The sequence below is a fragment of the Phymastichus coffea genome, unplaced genomic scaffold (assembly GCF_024137745.1).
Source record: "Phymastichus coffea isolate CEN01 unplaced genomic scaffold, Cenicafe_Pcof_1.1 PCOF00002, whole genome shotgun sequence".
Taxonomy (NCBI): Eukaryota; Metazoa; Arthropoda; class Insecta; order Hymenoptera; family Eulophidae; genus Phymastichus; species Phymastichus coffea.
The window spans coordinates 14,561,637-14,585,305 of record NW_026706813.1 but is presented as its reverse complement, the minus strand read 5'-3'; the positions used below and the strand labels follow the sequence as shown (position 1 = coordinate 14,585,305).

Genomic DNA, 23,669 nt, shown 5'->3' with positions numbered 1-23,669 from the left:
TTTCTCCCACTTCCAGGACCAAGTAGGGACCGGCAAAGTGACTGCCTGTGAGTTTATGAGGCTTTGGGCCGCTTTTTAGAAAAACCCATTGACCGACTTTGAATTTGCTAGGATTTGTTTTTTTATTATATTGTATTTTGGTTTTTTCCTTATATGTTATTAATTTTTCTCTAGCTATTTCATGTATATTGTGTAACTGTTTAACCAAGTTTTCCACGTAGCCTTCGTAGGTAGGTAGTAAATCTTGCTCTAGCAGGGGCTCCGTGCTTGGTAGGCGTGGCTTGCGAGCGAACAGCAGTTCCCATGGTGAGAACTGGTGGCTGCTGTGCCAGCTTGTATTATAATTAAATATAGCAAGTTCGACATACTCGTCCCAATTTTTGGTCTTGGAAGTGAATATTTTTAGATATTCAATTAACGATAAATGAATTCGTTCAACATTGTTAGCCTGCGGGTGATAAGCCGTTGTAGTAATATGCTTAATTTTGAAGCGAGCTGCAATACGTTTCATTAGTTTTGAAGTGAAGTTAGTGCCTCTGTCACTTACTATGACGTTAGGTGCTCCAAAGGTACATATTAGTTTTTTAATAAGGTTATCAGCTACAGTAGTAGCTGTTTGGTCTGGCATGGGTGCCGCTATGGCGTATTTGGTAAACGTGCACATGCAGGTAAGTAAGTAAGCGTTTGCCGTTTTGGTAGGCTTGAGTGGGCCTACCACGTCTATGCTGACTTTAAAAAAGGGAACTGGTGGGGTGTCGGTTATGATCATTTTTTGTTTGACATTATGCCTATTTAATTTTCTCAATTGACATGGTAAGCACTTTTGAATGAACTCTTGCACATCTTCCATCAGGTGTACCCAATAGTATTTATTCTTGATACGTTTGTAAGTTCTATTGCAACCGTTATGACCACTTACCGCTGAACAGTGGGCCTCTTCGATCACTTGTTGACGATGCTCGATGGAGGCGAAAACTATAAGTCCCTGACAAACTATAATCTTGACTTCAGCAGGTCCTAGTGTATTTTTTATCATTCGTAAAATTTCAAAGAAATCAACGAGCTCAATTTTTTTACTTTGGGCTATACTGACGGTTTTAATTTTATTTTCAGTTAAATTTATTACTAATTGCTTCACTGCCTGGTATACAGGATGTCAATTAAGTCCCGGGACGCCTGAATATTTTCTGAAGTACTTCAGTTCTGAAAAAGGTCAAGGTCATTCCTTTAGTAACTTTCAACGCGGAATCCGATGGTGACCTTGGATTTGACCTTGAGATTGACCTTCAAGGTTATTTCAAGGTCAACTTTGTTTTTTCAAATAGGAACCCCCATTTTTGACCCCGGATTCGGAAAGAGCGGGAAATTTTACGTCCAAAACGGTATTTTTAAATTTTTTTTCATGGCCTTGAGAAGGTCGATTTAAGGTCAAATGTTTGAAAAACTGCCTAAAAGCGTTTTTTTAATTTTTAAGATATCGAAAAATGACCTCTACAAAATTTGTTCAGAGCAGAGTGGGCCACCCAATGCACCAAAAACCTTTGACCTTTAACCTTATTTTGAAGGTCATTTCAAGGTCGAAGTGTTTTTTGTAATGGAAACCCCTCTTTTTGACCCCGGATACGCACATAGCGCGAAATCCGATATTTGGATAAGGTATTGTGTTGAGTTTCGCGCTATGTGCGTATCCGGGGTCAAAAAGAGGGGTTTCCATTACAAAAAACACTTCGACCTTGAAATGACCTTCAAAATAAGGTTAAAGGTCAAAGGTTTTTGGTGCATTGGGTGGCCCACTCTGCTCTGAACAAATTTTGTAGAGGTCATTTTTCGATATCTTAAAAATTAAAAAAACGCTTTTAGGCAGTTTTTCAAACATTTGACCTTAAATCGACCTTCTCAAGGCCATGAAAAAAAATTTTAAAATATCGTTTTAGACGTAAAATTTTCCGCTCTTTCGATTGCCGTTGTCAAAAATAGGGGTTCCCATTTAAAAAAACAAAGTTGACCTTGAATTAACCTTGAAGGTCAATCTTAAGGTCAAATCCAAGGTCACCATCGGATTCCGCATTGAAAGTTACTAAAGGAATGACCTTGACCTTTTTCAGAACTGAAGTACTTCAGAAAATATTCAGGCGTCCCGGGACTTAATTGACACCCTGTATATAATTTCTAATGTTTTCAGTAGTCTCTCTAGTTTCATGACGGATTGGGATAATAAAATGCATCTTGTTTCCTATTTTGATTATAGTGGGAACGGCTAATTGTAATTTGCTCATTTGTGGTAGTTTATTATGTTTAAATAAACTGAGTGCACCTTCATCTAGGGGGGTACCAAAGGTGTCAGTGAAGTACAAGTAATTGTCTCGCCTCATAAATAGTGCGTCCCGACAATAGATAATGTTTTCATTGGGTAAAGTCACGGGTCCGGTAGGGGAGTTGACTGAGTCATCAAGCATTACGTCTTTTAAAGAGGTCATATCCTGTTTTGGTTGTGAGTCCTGTTTATTTTTGGGGTCTTGATTATGCGTATTATATTGTGTGCCAATTTTATTGCCCTCGGAGCAGTACGTGTTTTTAGTAATTGTAGGATAATTAATATTCGTGTCAGTTTCCGTTACTGACGTGTCTACTTCCTGAGGAGGCGGATTCTTTTTCTGACGCGGCAGGAGGGACTTGATGGCTTCCAAGTATTTTGCACTTGGTTGTCGGCCCCTTGCGCGTCGCGTGGTCACGGCGTGCGTATTTCCTGGCCTTTTTGTGTCATCATCTAGTTGAGCTGTCAAGACCAGTGCTTGAACCGGATCTTGCCTAGTTGCTTGTAAATGCTTATTGAGCTGTTCGACTTCCTGTATAGGATTTCGAGAGAGCGCATCTACATTGACGTTCGACGCTCCTTTTTTATATCTGACTTCGAAATTAAAATTTTGTAACAAGAGTCGCTGATGAGTTGCTTCTGAATTTGGGTCACTTATCGAATATAAATGTACCAAAGGTCTATGGTCAGTAATGATGATGAATTTTCGGCCGTACAGATAAGGTCTGAATTGTGAAATACTCCATACTATTGCTAATATTTCGAGTCGGATAGCGGGGTAATTACTTTCAGCAGGTGTGAGGGTACGTGAGATATATGCTACAGCATGTTCTCGCTCTTGGTTGTCAGATTGAGAAAGCGACCCTGCGATTCCGATTTTGGATGCGTCAGTGGTAAGAAAAAATGTTTTCTCGAAATCCTGGTGCCTGAGCACCGGAGGTTCACATAATTTATCACGTAGTGTCTCGAAAGCTTTTTGCTGCTCTTCCGCCTAAACGAACGGCTGGCGTTTCTTTAATAGAATAGTAAGTGGTTTTGCGATTTTAGCAAAATTTTCTATAAATCGTCTATAGTATCCTGCCAGGCCGAGCCATTGTTTAACATTCTTTGGCGTGCGCAGGACCGGGAATTCTTTTACTGCGCGCAGTTTGTCATTGCACGGGCGTAGTGCGTAGAATTTTGCATTTCTTCGGATGAAGGACCAGATTAGTTTCACGAAGGCGTTTCATTAACTCGATGATGCTCTCGCAGTGTTCGTCGAATGTTTTAGAATATACGCAATTATCATCGAAAAATGCTACTATATTTTTTAAATCTGATACTAGTACATTTATTAGTGACAGAAAAACTAGCGCGCTTGTTTTAAGTTTAAAGGGGTGTATCAGCTTTAATGACAAAACTGATACAGGCCTGACTCGCATTGGAATGCTGTTTTATGCCTGGGTTCCTTTTTAATGCTTATCTGATGATATGATGAATACATATCGAATGATGAAAATAGTTGCGCACCGGCCATTCGTTCAAATAAGTCGACAGGTAGAGGGACTGGGAAATTATAATCTGGAATAATTTTATTTAGCACGCGATAGTCAAATACGATGCGCGGCGGTTGCGGTTCGCCATCTTCCGTATTCTTCTTGGGCACGCAAAAGACTGGTGCGCAATATGCGCTAGTTGATTTTTCGATAATACCTCTTTCTAGCAATTCCTGCATTTGTTCATTTATAAATTTACTGATCTGCGGGGGGTGCCTAAACTGTCGTAGTCTGATTGGTATTTCGGAGGTAGTATAGATCTCGTGCTCGATAATACTCGTGGCACCGAGCTTGTCGCCCTTAACAAAAAATCTGTCGCTGTAATTTTCGAAGATTTCTTCAATTTTTGTTCGTTGATCTTGTTTGATATTGTCCAATTTAATCAACTGAAGTAACTGTTTGACTCTTTCGTGACAATCATTAGTTTCTGGGTTAAAATGCAGTGCTGCGCAATGCGCTCTAGGTACTTTTCCCCTAACAATCGAGCGGGCCGTTAATAATGCATTTAATGCGTTACTAACTATATTTGGCTTTTGTAAGTTACTTTGTGATTTAATAATTGGATCGAAGTACCTATTTAGTATTTCGAGCAAGTATACGCGATCGCTATTAATTTCGGATTCTTTATTATTTAAACAACTAATAATACTGTTAGTTAATTCTCGTATTGACGGATAATCTAATTCTGATTTTTCTGATTTTTAAATCATTACTGATGCTTTGAGTTCTCGGAAAGGTAGTTAACAGACAGATTGTTCAGTTTGTCGGAATCTGATTTTTTTTGTGCTTCTCGGATTTTGTTTTCAGACAGCTGAGGTATATACTCCGTAGGAGTCAATGTGTCAATCTGTTCTATGGCATCGTGACCATTTTTTTTACATGGGTTTTGTATACAGGTGCGTTCGTCCTCTGAGTTTCGACTGCTAGGTCCAGTAGTTTCCCAGTAGGATTGTCGACCGAATGCGAGGAGTTATTGCCAGGCTGTGTCTGCCCTTCGTTTGCGAGAGGTATCTTGCTGGTTGCCTGGTTAATTTTTTTTGTTACGCGAATAGCTCTAATGTAACAGGATTTGCTTTCGGTGAGAATTGGGAAAAACAAGTCATTAATTTTTAAGAGATTCTTGGCGTAATCAATATGCGCTCTGTATTTTTTTAATGACTCGCTTCCTATTACACCGTCTTCTAATATAGGAAAATTTTCCGGTACTAGGTGAAAATCTAGTACAAAGTTATGAAAGGTTAATGAAACTTTTCCTAATGTCGAGATCCCCCGTAGTTCGTATCTGTCTAAGATATTTATGTGGACACCGTCTGGTTTGCTTGAAATTTTAAGTAGTGAGACTGCTGCCCCGGTATCTACAATGAAGCTAAATTTATGTTTAGTTGTATTTATTTCAAGTTGAATTGTGGGTGACTGACTGTTAAAATGTAAAAGGATGATTTTTTGTGCGTGCGACGTTTGAGGCGCTGTATTTACAGGGGCTCCTGGGCAGCGCCGAGTGTTTGGGAACCCTTGTCTTTTTCCGCCTGTTGTAATTTTTGATTTCTGAGTTTTCGTTTTTCGCAATCACTCTTCCAATGTCCAGTTTCTTTACAGTAATTGCAAATCGTGGAATTAATTTGTTGCAATTTTTCTTGCGAATTTAAATTGATTGGGGCGCTTGTTTTTACTTGATTTTGGGCGGCCTAAAGTGGCTGAGGGTTGGAGCGGGGATTAGTGCCATTGTTAGCCGCCGCACGAGGCTCCGCCCACGGCTGCTGTTTGGGCTGCTGCCGTTGCTGTTGCGTAGTTGGCCGAGTTTGATTTTGATTCTACGGTATCCGATACCAACAGTCTTTAGCTGTGTGTTTTGGCCTATTGCAAATTTGGCAGGTGTTAGTATCCTCCGCTTTCATTAATCAAACCGGATCTATTTTAGGTTGGATTAGCGCTTTTACTGTTTCGGCTATTTCCTCAGGTTCTTGTACATTGAATTCTCGTTCAATTTCTATTGCTTTAGTTGTAGCTAATTCTAAATTTTCGGCTTCCCCCATACGTGCTTTGATGACCCAATATAAACCGCGGATGAAGAATTTTACTTTGTCTTTTTCAAGTTGGCTTTTAAATCCAGCATAGTTTTGATTTTCCCTTACTGCTGCTTCAAAAAGTTCGTCAGCTACTGTTTTAATTCTATTAGAAAATGTGACTACATTCTCACCACGTTTTTGTTTTAAGGTTGCTAATTCGCCTGTTAATTGATTACAAGTTTTTGCTGATCCGAACAGTAGGTCTAAAAATTTAATCATTTGTTCTACATTATCAAATGTTTTTCCTTGCACGCTTTTAAGTGCTTCACCTCTTAGTTTAATTTTAATTAACTTGGTGAGATAATTTTCATTGATTGTCGGGACTATGCTGTGTGTCTCTCGACATCCGTCGATAAATAAGTGTAAGGGTATGTTAAATCCGTCGAACTTAGGTACGAAGTTAACAGCGTCTTTCAAGCTAAAATTTTTTATTGGCGATACTATGTTTTGTGTGGAATACATTAGTCCTGTTCTGAAAGTCCTCGGCATATAATACGTAGTAAATGGGCTGCTTGCAAAATTAGTTTTGTTTGTAGAGGCAAAATGTCGAGTTGGAGTGAAATCAACTTTCTCCGATTTATTATAAGTCATTTCTGGTGATTTGGAAGTGGACGGTGTGTTAGTCATAGATACGTTTGTAATGGGCGCGTTGTACGTGTCTGAATTTTCAATTGCTGTCTCGTAACCCGTTTGACTTTCGATGAGTTCGAGTAATAGGATTTCAGTTTTATCTAATTTTAATTTTTCAAAATTTATATCCGTAATAGCGTTAAGGAGGAATGCTGGATTTAAATTTTTACTAGTCATTTCAATGAGGATGTCAAATATTAGGTCATCTTTACATAGAAAGTCCAATGGCTTTGTATCAGTGTAGTCTTGTAAATTATATTTTAATCTTTGTAATTCTTCGACTCGGGTAATTTGCTTTCTTTCGGTGGGTGGATATCTTTGATGCAGATATGTGAGATATTCTGTAAGCGTAGGTTCCCTATTCGTTGTAAAGCTTGGTTCTATTTCGCTAATTTTTTTTGTTAGTATTTTGAGTGTAATTAGTTTTCGTTCGTAAGATGTTTCGACCATTGCAATTTTTTGCGATAAGATCCTAATTACCAAGAAATGAGGGTCCCCTAATTGTTATGTCTAGGCGAGGAGATGTTACTGCTAGACGTAATAATGTATACAAATACTGTCGCGTTGGTAAAAGTTGGATCTTAGTCAGGAGTTAAGCAGAGGTTGGTTAAAGGGATAGCGCCTTTATTATATGTAGCGCGTTTAAGTAGATAACTTAGTTTCTTACCTTATTAGGATTGGATTTCAGAAGAGGTTTTTACGAACAGTCTCAGGTGTTTGCGCTTGTTTTAAGATTTATTATTTAAAAACAATTTTTATAATGCTTAGCAGAGTATAATTCCGGTTCTGAGTAGCCGGATAGTTAGACTTAAAAAATAACTCAATCAGTACTGCGCGAAACTTATGCTGTGCGAACTGAATTGCTCTGAACTGCCAAACTGCTGAACTGTACTGTGTTTTGCGGATCCCGATCCAGCCTTTTTATACCGTAGGCTGATGTGCCCCTTCCTGTGTTTTCGCCGAATTAATATGCGGTGAGTAATATTCGCGGAAATATTATGGAGACGTGCTTAGACTAATCTATCCCGCTAGATAGATTTACAAATGTTCCCGGGAGGGTTGATATAATAGGAAATTAAATTACCGATACCCGATTTGTTACCATAATCCGTTATTTACTTATCATAATTCGTCACGTACTTATTCTTTGTATCGACGTGACAGTATATAGTCCGAATGGGTTACTCGGATACTCAAATACTCGGAGCGGTATGGTGCATCTCATTCTTATTTTATCGTACATTTAAACTTTCCTTATTATTTACACAATCTGCTCTAAAGTTCTGTTTAACTGATCCACACGGAGAAATTGGTCAACTTTTAAAGTTAGATAGATTCATTTAATTTGAGAATATTTTGCAAACGTTTTCAAAACCAAAGCTGCTGAGAGTATGGAGAATATATTTTCCAAATGATTGTCAGATAAGTTAACCTTTTCATACTACCTCATCATGGTGTAATATTGTAAATTCATTTAATTTTGAATATTAAATTTGACTGCTTGTTACTGTAGCATTGATTATCATTATAATACTTCATACGAACAATCTTACTTTGTGGAAATATCTTTTCTGTTACAGATGTTCGGTTACCATTGAGAAAAAAGTTATATTCTTAAATTCCATGTTCAACAAAGGGTGTTGTGTTCAAGAGTTTTGAAAATATCTGAGCAAGTGAACTTGTACTCATAAAACTAATACCTGTCAGTTATTATACCTGTGGTAGTTTTGGTGTCAATAATATTTCACTTTTGCCATGTATCATTAGGCTCTCTGCATTCTTGGACAATTACTGTAATGACCTTTTATTTCTCCTGTGCTGGATACCAACAAGTAAAATTTTTTTCGTTGACCCAAAAAATATGGAACAGCTTTCCACTTATTAGATTCCATCATCTTTACCACATGCCAGGTATCTTTTGCTAGAATTTCAAAATAAAATATGATTATGTTTTCTGGGCGCCACCTTTTTCATTTTTCATACTAAAATCATACTATTACAACATAAAGTACCTCTGATTCTTTTCACACCTGGCTCTCCAGACTTTGCTGTTGAGACTAAAACATTCGTTCTTGCAAAATTTTAATGATTCATGTAATTGTGAATTCAAATACACAGCACAAATTAACATTTGAAACTATAAATGCAAATAAACATCAATTTATTTTACAAATATGTACTGGTGATAGAAGGTAAACAAGCTTTAAAACACAAATCCTATTTTTTACCAAAACTCACCAGTAGTCTCTGTGTTCGTCTCATACTCTTGTGTGTCCATTTGATTGTTAGTATCCAAGATTGTATTGAATTCAGTTTTCTCTAAAATATAAAAGTAGATACTTGTGAATTCAGCTAATTAGCCGAGATTATTTTTACAAATACCAACCAATGAATAAAGAATCTTTAGGATCTGGGGTTATTTGAAACTCTACTTCTTCATCTGAGGGATTTTCCTCCATTGTTTCATCCTCTGAATCCTCTTTTGGTGAGGACAGTCCTGGTCCATCAGTAAAATCTCCATCCATCTTCTTCTTTTTGATAACTCCACGAAATTTCTTGTTCTTTTCTTCGTTTTTATTATATTCAGTATCGATATCGACAATTCCATTCTTGTACATGTTTTCTTTTATGTAGACCTCAGCAGGAGAGTCTGAAAAATTGTAAAACATTACCTACATAGTTGATGTTTCAAGATATCATTGACAATTCTATGTTCATTCTGCACTTCTGAAATTCTTCTTATGGCTTATGTTTGTTGGAAGAGTCTGACATTAAATTCAATTCAAACAAAAAGGAACGAAAACAATTGGGATTTATATAAAATGCACTTTCCTGTCACAATTCAATTCGATTCTCTTTAATCTCAAAAAGTATACAGGGTGTCAATTAAGTCCCGGGACGCCTGAATATTTTCTGAAGTACTTCAGATCTGAAAAAGGTCAAGGTCATTCCTTTAGTAACTTTCAACGCGGAATCCGATGGTGACCTTGGATTTGACCTTAAGATTGACCTTCAAGGTTAATTCAAGGTCAACTTTGTTTTTTTAAATGGGAACCCCTATTTTTGACAACGGCAATCGAAAGAGCGGAAAATTTTACGTCCAAAACGGTATTTTAAAATTTTTTTTCATGACCTTGAGAAGGTCGATTTAAGGTCAAATGCTTGAAAAACTGCCTAAAAGCGTTTTTTTAATTTTTAAGATATCGAAAAATGACCTCTACAAAATTTGTTCAGAGCAGAGTGGGCCACCCAATGCACCAAAAACCTTTGACCTTTAACCTCATTTTGAAGGTCATTTCAAGGTCGAAGTGTTTTTTGTAATGGAAACCCCTCTTTTTGACCCCGGATACGCACATAGCGCGAAATCCGATATTTGGATAAGGTATTGTGTTGAGTTTCGCGCTATGTGCGAATCCGGGGTCAAAAAGAGGGGTTTCCATTACAAAAAACACTTCGACCTTGAAATGACCTTTAAAATGAGGTTAAAGGTCAAAGGTTTTTGGTGCATTGGGTGGCCCACTCTGTTCTGAACAAATTTTGTAGAGGTCATTTTTCGATATCTTAAAAATTAAAAAAACGCTTTTAGGCAGTTTTTCAAACATTTGACCTTAAATCGACCTTCTCAAGGCCATGAAAAAAAATTTAAAAATACCGTTTTGGACGTAAAATTTCCCGCTCTTTCCGAATCCGGGGTCAAAAATGGGGGTTCCTATTTGAAAAAACAAAGTTGACCTTGAAATAACCTTGAAGGTCTATCTCAAGGTCAAATCCAAGGTCACCATCGGATTCCGCGTTGAAAGTTACTAAAGGAATGACCTTGACCTTTTTCAGAACTGAAGTACTTCAGAAAATATTCAGGCGTCCCGGGACTTAATTGACACCCTGTATATAATTGCAGTGAACAAACTTTTCAGTATTTGAAAAAACAGAGTAGAAAAATTGTAGTCACATTTTGGAGGATATAATTTTTTTAGAATGTAAGTCAGGCTGATTTTTTTCTTTGGAAAAACTGTTGGTACATGAGAACTAAGTACTTTTTATTTTGCATTTAATACCCTGTTACGCATTTATAATACCGAAGCGGAAACAAAATCTATGGAAAGTTAAAAAGAAAAAAATCTGTCTTCTCCAAAATTTGAAAGAATAAAAAAAAATACTGACTTGCTTCTACGAGAATTTCCATATCCTGTGTATTCCACGACTTGTCAGACTTTTTTATCTCCAAAGTCCTTTGCAACAAAGTAGTCTCCGATATTTAACTATTCCAGTGGCAAGAGGCTTTGATGTTTGTACTTTGTCCCAAATCATCCTTTCTTGCTTCTACAGATACCTACATTGCAGGAACAGAAACAATTTTCGCGTTTGAGGCGAATTTTATCACGTACGACTTCTTTTTATTTGCGGCAGTAACTTATATTTTAGAACATTCATTGCAACAACAAGTAGTTATGGCAAGATCAAAATAACGTGATAGCAACACACGGAAATGTCAACACAACGCAATGCTTCCAAACCTCCGAAACTCAAATCGCAGGCAATTCGCTCGCTTTTACTTTCTATAGTCAGTCAGTCTTGCACTCGCACACACTTCTTCCACACGTAGTTACACGCATGTGCCAACTCATCGGCGACGTTCATCTTTCGCATATTGATACAGAACTGCAGTACAGCAGGTTAAAGCGAGCGAATTACAATACCAAGAAATAGTCTTACGCGTTTTTTCTTCTAATTTTCCTCGAAATGGATTTGAAGCCAACGGCTTTTTTCAATACACTTGGAAATGGAGGTGTGTTGAGTATAGTAAATATTGAATTGGAATTCTAGTGCGCCAGATATCTATTAATGCAAGCAGCAGATTAATTGTGTACACTTAGAAAGTTTTTTAATGAAATTATTTTTTTTAATTCGTCCCTATGGGACGACGATGGATTAATAAGTATTAATTTTTAAGTTTTCACGGCCTGTGTAAGTCGCAAGATAACCTATAAAAAAATCACTTTTTCATAATTGTTATTTTCTTTATCATTTCTTAATGCTGAAGTTGTACATTACATAAATTTTTGTTTATTTATTTTTATGTTTAAATAATGTGTGAATCAGAATTAGGTCAAAAAAATGTTCCTATTATTTTTTATCAGAAAATGAATGTTATAAACATCAAATCATTGATGTGTAAAATGAGATAGTTTTTCGATTTTTGAAAGTTTTTAAATTAAAATGTCAATTCATTAAACATATGTCTTTCATATACATTCTAAAAATTTTGCAATACATTAGGTTTGTTATTAGAGTTCTATGTCACAACTATTCCTTTTTTTACTTTGCATTATAATCCATTACTATTGTGACGTCGGTTGACGAAACAATTCTCAGGCGCACTTTTTGGTCTATCCTTGCGGACAATAACCGGGACGTGCGTTACCACTATCGCGGGAAATTCCTTTTTTCGGCGACGGAGGATCGAAGCTCTGCTACACCACACGCTTGGCAATATAGCAATGCTTCGCGTTATTTTACCACACTCTAGGCGATAAAATAACGTAAAGGGGGACCTATCTAATATGCACTCGACCACACGCTCGGCAATCGAGTGTAACTATCTAAAAGGCAGACCGTCCGCGAAACTAAAATAGGAAAGAATACGGAGAGAAAAGGATGCAAAAAGAAGTTAGAAAAAAGAATTTAGTTTAATTTTCTTTACTTACTTTCGCCTTAATTTCCCACACACACCAACAAAACGAAGTCAAAAAAAAGAGTTGCACGAATCGAATTAACTTGAACTAACGAACTGAACTGGAAAATAACTGCTAACTTTGAACGAACTGAATTTAGAAAAATAATCGCCTAATTTTCGTGAAAAGATCTCTTTTATACTTTTTCACAGGAGACTCCCACTCGAAAATCTTTGTCATTTATGGGCAGGAAGAACTCAAATTTTCTCAACTTAATTGGTTGGAAAATTTGGGGAGTATCTCAACGTAAGCAAGGTTCGAACCCTAATTGGCCGGGGACGGAGTGTGCGGATGTGGCCTCATTTTAGTGTTTTGGGCCCTCTTCACATAGATGGCCCTCTATGTACTATTCTTGCCTTTATTTATTTAAACTAATTCTATTTAAAATTAATTGTGTGTGTGGTACTCTAATTTTACAAAAATGTTTCTTAATCTATAATAAAACTAAATGACAGAACAAAAGTTAAGAATTACATTTATCTAAAAACAATTAGGATATTAATAGTTTTAACTATTAATTGATTAAAAAAAACTTTGAGAAATACTAAAAAAATCAGAGTTAATTAAAAGAAATATAATTAATAACTTTCGTTTAAGCCATTCTTAAGTTATCTAACGCAAAGTTGAGCGCATCCAACAATTATACATACAAGACTCGCAAAGAAAATAAGCCAATAAATACGGGAAGATAAATTTCGCAATTTTTCAAGAGACTTGCAAGTAAATGTGCTTCCTTTAATTTAAAAGAAATTAGCAATAATAAGAATAAATAAAGTAATAGTACTGCTGGCAGGATGCACATGTGCGCTGCAGATCTCTACTTTCTAAACATACGCGCAATCTGGCTACTCCAGATGACGCGATCGTAAAATCGCTTTGATTGTCTCCAGCATCCGAAAATTGCCAGATGCGCGAGCCGAAAACTGCTGTTCATAGGAAAAATTCAACTGTACGCAGTTTTTCATCTTGATTTACGAGCTAAGTGTGTGGTCGGTATTTTTTTTGTCTTATTTTTTTATAAGTTTTTTTTTTTGAGCCGCCGTTACACTATTGGTTACGACTGGAATAAAAGAAATGTTGCTACAATGTTGGACGAAATGACCACTTTTTGACAGAATATTTTATTCTCATTCCACTACTGTTTTGTTTGCATTCAGTAATGCAGTAACGGTTAGTATAAATGCTAATCACGAAAAATGTTATGTAGATGGAATTACGATGAAATATGGTTTTTATTTTAGTATACAATTGACTTCAAGCAAAATTTGTATAGAGCACGGTGCCTACATAATACATTATCGAGATGTTGACTTGATTGCGTTAAAATAGTTGGCATGTTACACAGCAATGCATTAACAACTCAATGGAAATGAGATCAAGCAAATCCTGTAGGCAAATTTATTTTTTACATTCTTTTATCTAATCAGATCAAATTTTTTATGTTAACATATAATTTTTATTTACAGGTTATTTATTATTGCAAATCTTCTTATTGCCAATTATTACATGTGATTCTAGAACAAAGCAATGCAGCACCTATTCGATCATTGATACTGTGAATTACAATATTGTACTTTTGATATTATTCATGCTGCTGCAGATATTTACCATATAAAGGTATTTGTAAAATTGACACATTTTTCAATTATTATTCTTAAACAATAAGAAGTTCACAAAAGAAAGCATCACTTAAAAAAGAAATATTTTGAAATTTTTTTTAGTTCAACGTTCAAGGAATCATGAGCAAGATTATATTACTTTTAAATATTGATACATTTTGTATTGAAGGTATTCAATACATTTTCAAAATTTATTTGAATTATGTGTAACTCTATCAAAACTGTATTCAATGAAACAGTTGGTAAATTATCTTACAAAATTTCAAATTTAAAAACATTTTACTGAATACTTTCATCTTCGATTGGGAAAAGTAATTTCAAAAGACCAAAAATATATTCAGTATTTTGCAAGCTGCATGAATAACTTTACAAAAAGTTCACAAACAATCTGTCTCTCCAAGCATAATATCAATATTCGGTCATTATTTCATGGTTCTACTGTGTAATTAGCAATGTGATCCGTCAAATTTTAATTTGCAAAAGCATGAAAAAAAATTTGAAAAAAAGAATTCGCTCACGTGCACCCTAATGACAGATAGCTCCAAAACTGCCCAAGACAATCGATGGCTTCGGCTTACCAACAATCGTCCAGCAGCGTCATGGCGAGTGCCTCGGCCACACGTGTAACGCACTCCGTGACATCGCTTATGGTCGTGCGCTCGCGACGACGACGATGCATCGATGTATATTTGTAGAAACGCCTGTGTTACGTGGGAATGTCCGTGGCGCGGCCAAGGTTCGTTTGCGTTCGCGAGCTAGGCAAATAGACAATTGATTCATCAGTTTGGATGTTTTGTTGAAAAAGTTGACACGCCGAGTAAACAGTGAGGAGAGGAAAGACGAGATGTTTTGTCCCGGCCAGGCTCCGCGTTAATAGCTCAAAATATATGCAGAAGTCGGAAGTCGCTAGACGCGAGTTTGTGTGTAGTCGAACATTACGCGCGAAAACGGAGCGGATCGAGAGCCACGATCGCACACGAGCAGCGGGCGTCTAAAGTTACGAACGCGTATTTATATTATGTCGATGATAAGTGTGGGCGCAGGAAAAACGACCTACCGGCGGCGCAATAGCGAGAAACTCATTAGCCGCCAGTTGCCACTACCGCGAATGCCCTTGGTCTGTAGGCACAGTTATGCAACGCGATCTTACATTCCAGCGTGCGCGAGCACTCGCAAGGGCACCGGCATAGTTTGGGTTCGTTTTTTAACCTCAGACACTCGCCCGATCGACTCCCCTAGATTAGCTACGATACTCATGCGTCATTTATCATGCGCCTATACGAGCCCGAGCGATTTGTCAGGCGAGCCATTTTACATTTGATTCGCTAATTTACGAAGTGATCGTTTGTAGTTTTTCCTCAACAATTTTTTTTTGCCCAGCGTTTTAACGTCTGCTCGTCGCGAAAAAAAAAATGAAACATTGAATGGCTCGTCTCGCGATAGCCAGTCTAACAGAATGTGTAAAAAATGCGAATAAAATTTGCAACCGCAACCGCAGATCGAAAAATAAATCGTACAGAAAATGAGGTTCTCCGTGAATAAGTTCGGTATCAAGGAAGTATTTTATTTCACTGGAAACACATGTTATTGCTCGGTACCAAAACAGTATATCTCGAACAGGGCGCATCTTGCAGCACTGCAACGCACTTATATATTAATGCATAATTACAAGAGTGCGCGGAATGTTTCTGTATGAAGTTTGCGCAAGCAGTGATGCGATAGAGCCGCTTGGTCGCGTTCGGTGACTCTCGTGCGCAAGACGCAAAAAAGCGCAAAAAATGCTTGAACTCGAAATTCGGCTAATACATTGACAATGAAGAGACGAGTCGACTTCTGAACGCCCGACAAGGTTATTATCTACGCCTCCAATTTCACGTTTACCTATGGCTTTTTGAAGGTTTTGGAATACGTGAAAAGCGCTTAGGCGTTTAACGTCGATTTCTTACCGATAACTCTGAATTCCGCCAGCGACTGATCAGCCTGGCTCGGCAGCAATTGTGCTATTGCTCGCGCAGGGAGAATACACGTACGCCAGCTGTAGGAAAATGTGCGCCGGTTTAACTGAGCGCCGAACGAGAGAGCAACAAAGCAAGATAAAGCTACTAAAGGCCAGTCCTGACTGTCCGTTCCGCTCTGGGAAGGGGCTTTTTGCGCAAAAACACATACGCGAACACGCAGCGGCACGCACTCGAGCGCAGTACGGAGAGTGAGGCGCACGCCGCTGGTCGGAGTGGGAGGGAGCCCCATTACGATCGACTGGTGTCGCCCCGTCTCGCAAGTTACGGCGCGCGTCTAACGACTGCAACGGAAATAGAGCGGACACGTGGCGGAGTATAATGAGCATGTAGTGAGTCGCGAAAGGCGAAAGAGCATCGCAAAACATTTAGTCAGCAGAATGCACCCAAGGGCATTCGGATCCAAGCGAGCTGTGACTGCCTTGTGTGTCAGACGAGTATACATATAGACCACCGTGGCTTTTTTGGCATCGGTGCAGTGAGAAAAAAAAATATTCTCCATGCCCTATCTAAAAAAAAAATACCTAACCGCACTAGTCTTTCCTTGTAATTTTCAATAGTAGGAGGAGAGGAAGAGAAAAAATGGGCTGATTGTATAGTATCTGTTTGCTTGCTGATTAATTGGATTATTGTTGCTGGCATAATAAATCTCGCTCGTACCGTGAAGCCATCCGATTCCATTGTAAAAATCAGTCGGATAAGGAGTGCCTAAGCTCTCTCGAGTAGCCAGACCACGGTTGACTTGTTACGGCTTACTTCGTCCGTGTGAACCAAATTTTCCGCGTGCAATTTTTCAGAGCGCTGTCGCGTCATCAGCTACCCCTTCGGACGTGCATTATTGCGGGCGTCTCGAGTGTCGATCTCGCGTTCTCGTCTCGCTCGTTCGGCTCGCGGCTCGGATGACGCCTTTCTCAATCCGCACCTTTTTGTCGTGCATTGGCTCGCCCGTTGGAATTAAAAACGAAAAAGACGCTCAGGATTAAGGAGAAAAAAAGGTTGGAAATGTCAAGCGACTAATAGATATTGCACGTGCGGAGATTAGTAGTGAGGCGGGGATTAGTGCGTCCTAGTAAAATGTGACTGCTCATTATTATCATATCCTAGAGGCATGTAGAGTATCTTGTTTACCAATATGGAGAGCTTCCCTTTTCCTTTCTTTGTGTCTTTCGCGCATTTCCGTGACTGATTGAGAAGAAACCTGGAATACTCGAAAATAAGTTCGGTACAAAACAATCGGTATTGCTTGTATTTTTCGGCCGTCTCTGTTTCTTAGCGAAGTTTATTCGAGTTTTATTCTTGGCAAATAGAGTAAAAGAAGCGAAGGAAAAAAGTGAGACGTTCTTTCTTGCGCCGCTACTCGAGAGTGTGTTATTGTCATACGTATACGTAGGGTACACGCGCGGAAAGAAGTGGCTGTTAAGGCTAGCAGTTCATTGCGCGACGGATTTTACGATTTTCATCCAATCATCGCACGCGCTCGAATTTGGCTATGTGGCAATGATCGTCTGCGTCTTTGCGATCTACAATTGTTTCACTGCGGCAACTCACTCTCTCTCTCTTTCTCTCACTCTCTCTCTCTCATATTCACTCAATCTCTTTATCCAGTTCAACGCCACCAGTTCATTATTCAGAAAAACGCCGTGGGCTCCTTCTTTGTCTACACATCGGCACATTCTCTCTCTACATATTGGCATTGCGAAAGAAAAGAAAAAACGCGACAATTGAAAGAAAGATGAGTGAGTGTAGGCCGACGCTACTCTCAGCTCCTCTCGTCATTTTCGTAGGAAGTCCGTCCAGCTCCCTTTTGTTTATCTTCGAATTAGAAGTCGCAATTTACGACCGACGGTCGATCTATCCCGCGACCGACTCCGCGAAAGTGTAAGTGCGAACAATGTCATTATTAATCGTCTTAATCAGCCCGAAGCGGCGCGGAATTCAAGCAAAAATTAGAATCATCAGTGTTGCGCGGAGACGGAGTACGTAAGTCACGGGCCGGCATCCGAGATCGATTTCGCAAACTTGTCAATCGGTTTAGTAAGGTTTAAGGATGTATCCCTATGTATGTTTTATCGTATAATCCGATTTTACTAGTCAATTTTGCGAAAACTCCTAAAATACATAAGAGGTAAGAAATATATAAGAATGCAACCTTAAACCTCACGGAAACTGTAAGGCCGACGGAATTATACCCAGCCAAAGGACTATTTTGAGGGATGTCTGTAATGCTGCACTGGCTACCGTCGGCAGCGACAGCAATGATGAAGATGATAATGATGAAGGCAAAAGTAAATAATGAAAATGATGAGTCGAATCGAGGAAACCGGCCACGTCCATGGAAGGTGCTGCGGCGGCGGCGGTGTTTGATACCTTATTCCTCGAGCTTCTCAATAGCGCTCCCCCGCCAGCCATTGTTTTCGTAAGCTACTTCCTGTAAGCGTAACTGGCATGCATATCTGCGATCCATCGCTGCTACGAGAGAGAGAAAGAGAGCCAGCCTTCTAATTCATTCAATCTTTGACGCGAGCCTGATCTGTCTCTCTCGGCGTCTTTTTCCTTTTTTCCCGCTTACTTCGTTCGACGACGCCGATCTCCGCCTCTGTCTACGAGCTCACTCGCTCGTTTGGTCTTTTATACTTGCTCGCCTAGACGAGTGGCCGCGACTTTCCAAATTTTTTTTTCAGCACTCGATATACAGCCAATCATTAAAGTCACCAGCTATTTAAGTTTATTTTACTAGTGCCGGCCCGGGACCATGTCAGCACCCGTGGCCGCTGTCTCGCTCTCTCGTCGTAGCCGGTAGCGCAGCTTCACTCGTTCCTAGCTCCTGGTTTGCATCCGGCGACTCTATTGATCGATTGCCATGCACGCGCTATTAAGTGCTCGCGCTGATTCGCCTCCTTGATAAATTAATCATAGATATTCGCTCGCAGCCGGCTGAACGAACATGAATCACTGCATGCAATGACTGAAACTCGCCGGACGGTACACATGGAAGTCGCCGCGCAATCCAGCTATAAGCTACCGTGCACGAGAGAGACCGCACATTCGCGCGCGAACTTGGCACCGGCAAATGAAGGGTACACGCCTTTCGAAAGGAGAAAATTTCATGTGGTTTTTTTTGTCGCCGCTTGGTTATTCGGCAGAAACTGCGATTGAGTTCTGACTATCTACAATACCACAGAGTTATTACATCATTTATGACCTTATAATTGGATTGCATCTAGCTTTTTACGCAAAATTCCACCCCGCTCCGGGGATCTGCTAGTCTATTTCCTGTGTATTATTGCCTCGTCAACGGGTGCACGCCTTATTTTTCAAATATCATAATACGCTCGTCTTATTACATTTTTTTCCATTTTCAACCTCATTTTGTTCAAAGCAAATGACAGTAGATTTTATAATGAACTAAGACATACTGAACAACTATTATTTGCAGAATGACAGAATAAACTCATAAAGAAGGGATAAATTTTGATTTTAATACTTGAAAAAAAGTCATCCGTGTGGTCAGTACTTTATTAACACGAGTGCCTTTTAAAATATCCTGCAAATTAACATCATACTCTGAGAATGTTGACAAATGATGTAGTATAACAAATGTTCAGGTTTTAAAAATTTTGGGGACACTTTTAATGTTTGAAGTTTCAAATACCGTAATTTTTTTGAATATATTTTTTTAACTTGATAAAATTACGGATTATCTAATATTAACGTGCATACAAGATAAGTTGTTTTATAAAAATTAAACGTAAGTGTGTCATACAGGAAATGAAATATAAATATTATAACACTTTAACCCTGAATGCCGTACCCGAACAATTAATTTTTTTTAAATTTGCTTTCGTATGTATGCAAAGCCCTAGTTTAGTTGGCATTGAGGATCATAGAATTGGATCAATGGGATCCAATGAAAAAAACATTGTCTTTTCCATTTTAAAAGTAATTCATGCTGCCAACGTAACTTAAGGTTCGCTAATTAATATTCATAAAGTTTACCAAAAAAAAACTTCATTATAATAATCAATAGTTTGCATCAAAAAGGCCTTAAAATATGCTGTAAAAAATGTTGAAACAAAAAAAATTGATTTTTATTGAGTTATAGAACATTTACAATGATTTTCGAGTTTTGAAAATCCCGTAGGTTTTGGGAAAGGCGTGTGAGCTAATGTATGTTGACACGGTTTTGGGGTTAATCTCTTCCATGTGTGGGTTAAATTACCATATTTTGAAATTTTATACAAACTTTAATAACGAATGATCAATTCTTGCAAGGTACTATAGAAAAGAATATTCCAAATGCACTAATTTTTATTGGCAGGCATTGAATTATATACTTTATATAGAAAATACTTGTACTATATTAACTATAACTTCTAATTTTAAGGAATATTTATGAATTTATTTTCTTTTAGAAAGTGAATGGCTGAGATATCGTTGCTTGCTCCATCGGAAACCAAGGAGATGACAAGCAAAGAGAGATGTAGTACCAAATATGCTGTGATTCAATATGGATCTGCAGAGAACAAAGCATCAACGTATATGGTTATATGTACTACATGGATTTCAAAGGATAAAGATCAAGTGTGCTTTTATTGGCCCAATAAGACTAGTTCGGATAACCGAACTGCGGTCAGGAACTATGCGAAAGCGAACTTTACGTCTGGGTTGGTTCGGCAAGTAGTTACAGTTGTGAATTATTTTGGTAATATTTTTTCTCTATTCATGTAATTCTGATATAAATGTCATTGGAATAATTATTGAAAAACTATTCATTTTTAGATGTCTTCCATGAAGCTGTTTTAATCTGCGTGATATTACCGAAATTTAATGTCAATGTTTATACTACAAATGATATGGAAAATGTAAATGAACAAATATCTGATCTAATGAATGTCCAGCATGCTCGAAAATGTTACATTCAACTGCAGCTGATTACTGCAGCGAACCCATTGACAAAGATGCGATGATTGGTACTTATGTGCTTACGAGTATATTCTTCCTAAACTTCGAGTTTCTGCAACGAAAAATTCTGTAATATAATATAAATTTTGCAATTTGACATACGTATTGTTGGCTGTGAATTAATAACTATTTTTATCACTTTATCAAATCTGACCTGGAGGAGTCACCAACCTCGCATGCAAGTTGCACTATCGATTTCAATGATAATAACTTCATCTCACCATCCTTTCTGGTGTCTTACTCTTGTCGACGCGGCACCATGAAAAAGATTTGTTTAGCAACGAAGTACTATAAACTATAAATGTAAGTATACTCCATGAAAATATTTAACAACTTACGATTACTACGAAAGTAAATACGCTGTTTACTAGAAACAACAAAATTTTCTTGAAATGATCACGCAATGATTATACCATATGCAGCTAAACTCTTAATAGTAATAACAAGCATTTTTAAAATATACGGTTAAAAGTATGTCTTGGAGGAATTGGAGAAACGTTATGAACAAATTAAAAATTGTGAGAATCCAATAGAAGAGATTCGGAGAGGTATAGAATCTTTATTTAATAACACATATTTTGTGTTCAACAAAATTTATGATAAACAAATATTTGAAAGCCCGATGGGCTCCACCATCTCTTCTTTATTAGCTGATATTGTAATAGAAGACTTAGAGAATCACTGCCCTAATGTGCTGTGGAATAAATATCATATTAAACCTGTTTTCTACTATAGATATGTTGACGATACTTTGATGTGCGTTCCGAGAGATAAAATTGATTTATTTGTCGAGACGTTTAATTCTTATCATAATAGACTATAATTTACGTTTGAAATTGAAATGAATAATTTTATTCCATTTCTCGACTTAAAATTGATCAGAAATAATAATGAATTAGAATTTGACTTGTTTAGAAAAACAACACAAACTGACAGAATTTTAAATTTTAACTCAGAACATACAATTCATCAAAAAGTTAATATAGTTTCAAATTTAGTTGACCGGTTGTTTTTAATTGCTGACAAAAAATTTCGTTCACGCAATTTAAAAACAGTTACTAATATCCTGAAAAAGAATAATTATCCATCTGAATTTATCAAAAAACACATAAACAAACGGATTAACAAATATAATAAAGGGAAGAATAATTCTAAAAAATTAATAAATCAGAAACTACCTACAGTCGTTATTCCAACTAATTGCAACATCTTTAAAAAATGTTCTTCTGTGTTAAAAATACATGATATCACTCCAATCTCTTTATTACAAAAACTGTTGGATGGAAGTCTTTTGTATTAATAGGTGACAAGGCGTAATAAAAAGAATACGGAGTTGTGTGTAGAGAAAGAGCACTTTATTTAATCTAGAAAAAGTACAACCGTTCGGTCCGGTGTCTATTCTCTAAGTGAGTCGCGCAGTGACTTGAGCAAGTGGCGCGCGTGTGGCACATGTGCCGACTACATACGTATATATGATTAAGTGGCTCGAGAGCCTTTTATTGTAACAAAAAGCATTACAAGAGTAAAATTTGATTAAAAGAGTAAATCTGATTTATTAAACAACACTGGTATTGTCTACAGTTTTAACTGTAGACAATGTACAGCTGTCTACATAGGTGAAAGTAAGCGATCCTTAAAAATTAGATGACATGAACACAAGAAAAACATTGACTCAGATACAGTAGTAGCTACATATAGAAGAATTCTCTCACACGAATTTGACTAGGACAAAGCTAAGATATTGGATTATGAAAAGAATGATAAGAAACACTGAATATCCGAAATATTGCACATCGGCTTACATAAAAACACTTTAAATAAAAAAGAGGATATACAATATCTTAGTCATATTTATAAGCCTTTATTAAGATCGATGAGGAAGGAATGATAGATGAAGAATATATATAAATATGTGTGTGTGTGTGTGTGTATGTGTGTTTGTGTGTGTGTGTGTGTGTGTGTGTGTGTGTGTGTGTTGAAATACTTGATTTCTTACTGTATTGTAACGTGACTGGCTACGAACTGCTCGTTTTAGCCTATAATAATTTGACTACGAGAGAAATCAGATACACACATATACATATAATTATATGCCTTTAAAATTACATTTGCAACTTTATTGTTACAAATTTGTTGTTTTTCCTTAATAAAGCCAGAAGAAGTCAGCAAACGTGCTGACGAAACGTTGCTGAATATAATTAAAATTAAGTGAATTTCCATCTCTCGCTATTTCCTTTCTTTCCATTATTACAAAATTAATCATTTAAGAATTCATTTATGATTTTTTTATACAAAGATATAGCTTTTTTTATAAAAAAAGTCGTTTTTTTTCATCAGCTTATATCTTGATTGTTATGCATGAAATAAAAAAACTTTAAAGACAAAAGTTGAATTTTCTTTAGTAAAGAATACAAAAAAAAAAAAAAGAAAACTAAGTTCTGGAAACAACTTCTTTTTTCATTTAATCACGCTAGCCATGCATATTATAAAAAATTATATTTTCGTTATTTTGAAAGTATTACATTATTTGATAGAGCACATTTGGGTCGTTACGGATCGAGTCCAACATTTTCTGGACAATGTTAACGCGATGCTGTTTTTGGTCGAAATTGAGCAGTTTTGGCACGAATTTCGCGACGACCCGACTCATGTCCAAATCATTGGTTAAAATCGAATGGCATGAGCCAATCGATTTGTCTAAATCCTCAGAAACTTCTCTAATGGTGATACGACGATAGGCCAATACTATTTTCTTCACTTTATCAATGTTTTCGTCTGTTGCTGACAATTGTTTTG

General features: G+C 37.3%; 1 protein-coding gene across 3 annotated transcripts in view; it reads right to left on the bottom strand.

The window, feature by feature from the left end:
* The window catches only part of LOC131663323 (UDP-GalNAc:beta-1,3-N-acetylgalactosaminyltransferase 1-like), a 214,779-nt gene that overhangs the window by 44,945 nt on the left and 146,165 nt on the right, over positions 1-23,669 (bottom strand). The gene's annotated exons all lie outside the window — the stretch shown is intronic.